The 5417-nt window shown below is 46.4% G+C and overlaps 1 pseudogene; it reads right to left on the bottom strand.

Moving 5' to 3' along the window:
* Positions 1 to 532: 532 nt before the first annotated feature.
* Positions 533 to 1162, bottom strand: LOC102478433 (high mobility group protein B1 pseudogene; annotated as a pseudogene).
* Positions 1163 to 5417: the final 4255 nt, after the last annotated feature.

Below are 5417 nucleotides of genomic sequence, written 5' to 3'. Positions count from 1 at the left end.
CTGTACACTAGGCACTGTTCTGAGCACTGGACATCCATCCACTTAATTAACAGCCCTGAAGTAGGTGTTATTATTTATTTACCTATTTAATAAAAGAAATTGTATTTACTTAGAAGCATTCAGAATGTCAGCAAAACAGCTGCAACTTTTTTTTTTTTTTTGCAATTATAGAGTGGTATTCAGTTAATAGAACAATTATTTCATAAAAACTGCATCAGAGACAACTGAAGGTGAAAAAAACTACCATCCCCGTATATAACGAATTTGTGCTGTGCACCAACTAGAACCTGCTTTAAATTTCCATGCCAACTTACGACTCCAGGCAAGGTTAGTGCTATTGAAAATACCACCAGGACAGGGCTATCTAAAGACACATTCGGTAGTGTGTTAACTATACAAAAAAGACACTGAACAGTTTAAAAACAAATCTTACACAGCCGTATGTTTCAGTTTTTTTCTTTAAAAGGAGTGAGTTGTGTACAGGGGGCTAAATGCTTTATAGCCAAGGGGAAAAAATTGCGCTGGAACCAACTTATTCATCATCATCTTCATCTTCATCCTCTTTATCTTCCCCTTCTTCATCTTCTTCAGCTTCCTTGTCTTCCTCCTCCTCCTTCTTTTTCTTGCTCTTTTCAGCCTTGACAACTCCCTTTTTTGCTGCATCAGGCTTTCCTTTAGCTCGGTATGCAGCAATATCCTTTTTGTATTTTTCCTTCTTTTCCTAAGGCTGTTTACCATCTGCAGCAGTGTTATTCCACATCTCTCCCAATTTCTTTGCAACATCATCAATGGTTAGGCCAGGTTGTTCTCTTTTGATTTTGGGGCGATATTCAGAACAGAACAAGAAAAAAACCAAAGGAGGCCTCTTGGGTGCATTGGGATCCTTGAACTTCTTTTTTGTTTCCCCTCTAGAAGGGATATAGGTTTTCATCTCTCTTTCATAACGGGCCTTGTCTGCCTTTGCCGTATCTTCCAACTTTCCTTTTTCTTTAGCAGACATGGTCTTCCACCTCTCTGAACACTTCTTAGAAAACTCTGAGAAGTTGAAGCAAGAAGTTGAAGCTTCTGGGGGCTTCTTCTTGTGCTCCTCCCAGCAAGTTTGCACAAAGAATGCGTACGATGACATTTTGCCTCTCGACTTCTTAGGCTCTCCCTTGCCCATGTCTAGTTATCTTTCCTTCACGAGGCACAGAGTCACCCGGCGCCCGACTGCCTCTCACTTGCCCCGGCGCTGTCTCTATGGAGCTCAATGTACTCATAGGTGCTATTATTATCCTCACTTTACAGATGAGAAAACTGAGGCACAGAGAGGCTAACTTGTACTCTTTGGTGACTGGGTTTTAAGGATTACTATTTATCTAGGACATGGGAGGTTCCTAAGTGTACATGTACATGGCTGTAGTTGATTTCTTTCTACCAGGGGAGAACAGGATGCATGTGGATTGAACAATACTGTCCCCTTTAAATGCTGAGGAAATTGAGGCAGAGGTTAAGCAGCTTTCTCAAGATCAGCTTATTAGTCAGTCATAAACTTTTCAGGGATCCTGATTTTGAAGTCTTTCCTCCATTGACCCACATAGAATTAGTCCTATATGTGGGATTAGGGACAACCAGTAATGCCCAACACCCAATTTACAGCCCAGGTGGTTAAGACCTGGGCCTTACCCGATGTGACCTAGTTACATAACATCATGGAATGATCCTTTCTAGGTGCTCTCGGGTTGTAAGGGCAAGATAGGCCTGGCTCTCCCCGGGCAGTGACAACGACAGAGCTGTGCTGGTCCTTGTGTTCCCCAAGCTGGCCTTGGGTGTACCTAGAGGACATGGAACAATGGCAGTCCTCCTTCAGAATACTCTGTCTTCCTGGGTTGCTCCAGTTTGTGTCTAAGAATCTCATATGCGTCTTTCCAGCAGGAGAGGCTCTCAGGATCTGGCCAGTGTCAGTGAGGGGGTAGAGTGGCTACCAGTCACCTTCCAGTGGCTAGCCTCTGTTGGTCCAGCATATGGATTACTTTTGGCCTGGGAATCTTCTCTATTCCAGGTAACCCTGGGCAGGGCTACAAGGCCAATTCCATTCAACACACAGGACCATGTGGAGGGCAACTTCACCGACACTTCCCAGGCTCCTTAGTGGTAACCATCAGTAACCTGTTAAACATGAAGGCAGAGGTGGAAGAGACCTGAGAAGCCATGTTTTTATTTCATTGAAAATGTAGGCCAGGGACCAGCAGAGGGTGTAATAGTTACATCGCTGGACTCCCATGTAGTTGACCACAGTTTAAGCCCTGGACCCAACAGCTTAAAACTCATGCCGGGTGTGTGCGCGCATGTGTGCCCAGGATCCAGAGAGAAGAATGGAGGAGAAGGGATTGCAGTGTGGCCATCCCCCTACAGAGTGATTTCTTACTTTCTGTCTCTCCAGCAAGCGCACACTCGATAGCAAAAATCTCTCTTTAAAAAGAAATAAAAATAAAAAAATATATATATATAGGTCAAGTTTGAGGAGTCAAGACCTTCACTCAGGGTGGAATCGCTGATGGTGGCAGAGCTGGAAGCAGATCCTGGCTCCTGCCCCCAGAGCCAGCACAGTCCACACTCCTAGTGCCCCAGGAGATACCAAGATGTCACCACCTGGACTGTTTGGTCAAGCAAGCTTCTGTGATTAAGTAGAAAGGGATGCAGTGTCTACTCCCCGCTCTGCTGAGGCTTGTTAAGTGCTGCCCAGATGTCCTTTAAAAGCAGGACTTTCTCGGGTGTCAACATTTCCCTATCTTCCTCCTTCCCCAATTCCCTACTGTGTAATTTGAGCTGCTTCCCTGATGCAGCCCCAGTACAGAAGGAGTAAGAAGGCATGAGGAAACCCCAAACAGCAGGGCCAGGAATCAGTCAAGGAAGGGTCGGGGCAAGCTGGAGGGCAGGCATCAGATACCACGCGTTGGCCCCCACAGCCCTGCCATCAATGCCAGCCTTCTTTCCTGGCGCTGCTGCTGGCCTGGCAGAGGCATGACTCAGCCAAGGGCACACCAGAACCTGTCAGGCATAGAACACCAAGTAAACAGCCCCTAAGAATGTCTCTTGCTTGAATTTCATCTCATTTCCTTGGGAGCATCTGTCCTCCTCTCTAGCTGGGGGAAGGGAGGAGTGGGGGTGGGGAAGGCTAGTGTTACAGCGTCCTGCCTAAAGGAGGCTGCATGATCTGGGGGCACAGTGCTTCTCAGCATGTCTGCAGGGAGTAGTGTAGGGACAGAGGGTGGGGAAAGGAGAGACTGAGGAGGAATTCCTTTCCTTGCACTCCCTCGTCCCCTGTCCCCAGCTGCTCAGCGTCCTTCTGCTCTACATGGTGGGATTCTGCTTACATTTGGTTTCAGGTAAAGGTTCCGTGGCCAAAACTTTGTGAGAAGCACTGATCTAATGGGAAGGACGAGGATAGGAGTCAGCAAGGTTTTGGGCTCATACTTGCCATGAGCACCAGAGCCAACTTCATCCTAGTTGCTCATCCCAAGAGCCAGGCCTTGGTCATTCCCACTCCAGGAAGCATCTTCTCTTCCCTCACTGGGCAGGTTACCCTGCCTCCAGTATTCCCATCTCCATGGCTCTCAGACTAGCCCATAGCTCACTTCCCTCCAGCCCTCTCCCACCATCCCATCCCTCATGAGTTCAACCGTGTGACACTAAATGAAAAGTTAAAAAGGATGATTGAAAAATCAAGGTATCAGGCCAGTGGGTGGCATGGTGGTTAGGGCTCTGGACTCCCACATGACCGACTGTGGTTCAAGTCCCAGACCTGGTGGCTTGCTTTATCACTTTCTCTCTGTGTCTCTCTCTGGTGAGCATACATGCCCTATAGCAAATAAAAATAATATTAATAATAAATAAAATAAAAAATACTAATTTTTTAATAAGAAAAATCAACGGGAGCCAGTAGGTGGCGTGGTGGCTAAAGTGTTGGATTCCCACATGGCTGACCACAGTCCGAGTCCCAGACCTGGTGGCTTGCTTTCTTACTCTCCCCCTCACTCTCTCTGGTAAAATGGAATAATAACAGTAATAAATAAAATTAGATACATATTTCTTTAAAAAATAAAAATAAAAATCAACGTATCATTATCCCATAAATTGATCAGGGAGAAGAAAGATGGGGAATGGAGGAGGCAAGGGGGTGGAGAGGAGAAAGCAGAGAAGGGGAGGGAGAATTTGAATCTGTCAACACTTTCAGAGTCCCTTTAGCATGTGAACATTTACTATCTAATCAAACAAGCTTCTTAACGAACGAAGGGATGCAGAGTCTGAGGCAGTTCCTGCTGGCCCTGCTTAGGTGAAGTATGCTCATCAGATTGGGGTGGGAAGCCAGAAAAGACATAATTACTCATCCTATCCCAAGCAAGGCTTGCTGAGCCAATGGGAAGCTTGCCATTGTGACACGCCCTTCTGGAAAGGTCAAAATCACTAAAGAAAACCACAGGCAGATCAGGAGTGTATTCTGATATTCAACTGAGGCCTGACAGGTCTCCAAAAAAAGGCCCGACACCTTTGCTGACTGCTGAATTCCCAAACATGAGCTTGCTCTCCAAATTCCATGACGAGCATAATACCCCACCTCCCCCAAGAGCCTCCTTGCTGTTCTGTGCAGTTATCTATTAAAGGAAAGATGACTTTTGAAACAACATTCCCTAGGTAGTAGGTGTGCAGGTGGGGGAACTTGAGTGATCTGGGGAGAAATGACGATGCCGGAGAAGATGAAGCTCAAGAGGGAAAAATAACAAGATTATTAAAAAGGTTAGCAAATCCAGATGATTTAAAGGTAGTCTGATGAATACCTAGTCCTCCAAAATAGAGCTTATAGAAGACAAAGGCAGGCCTAGCCTTTCCATTAAGATTCTTAGGAGCAGATGGATCTCAGCCCGAGGGGATGAGAGCAGAGTAATTTAACTCCCTTATCCCCACACCTAAAAATAAGGATGATTAAAGAATGGAATCTTAGCTCTCTGACATCCCAGACAGCAGGCCTTGTCCCTAGACTTGCAAACTGAGCCAGACCAACACACTAGAGAAATGAATTGCCTTTATAAATATTTTGACTCTTTTCTACCATTGTGAAGGGAATAAGGTTGACGACCAGGAGGTCACTATGGAGCCCCATGGGCTCCTCCTCTGGCTACCTGCTTTCTGGGTGGGTCCATGTCTCCATGCTAGAGATGACTTCTGGGTCACCTGTCATCTCTCAGGCCATCCGTCCCTGTGTCCCTGTATCCACGGTAGCCGGCAGCAATTAGCACATCCTCCAGAATTTCTTGGGCTGCAAGTCCAAATGCCTCCGTGCTGTTTAGAATGCCATCCTTACCTCACAGCCTCCAGTCTCCTGCCAGGGCTTTCTCCCACGGCAGACACTGTGTTTACATTCAGCACTCACATGGCCA

The sequence above is a fragment of the Tupaia chinensis genome, unplaced genomic scaffold, assembly GCF_000334495.1.
Source record: "Tupaia chinensis unplaced genomic scaffold, TupChi_1.0 Scaffold000317_1, whole genome shotgun sequence".
NCBI classification, from domain to species: Eukaryota; Metazoa; Chordata; class Mammalia; order Scandentia; family Tupaiidae; genus Tupaia; species Tupaia belangeri.
Note: the sequence above shows the minus strand (reverse complement) of the source record. Positions and strands in the feature narration are given on the sequence as shown.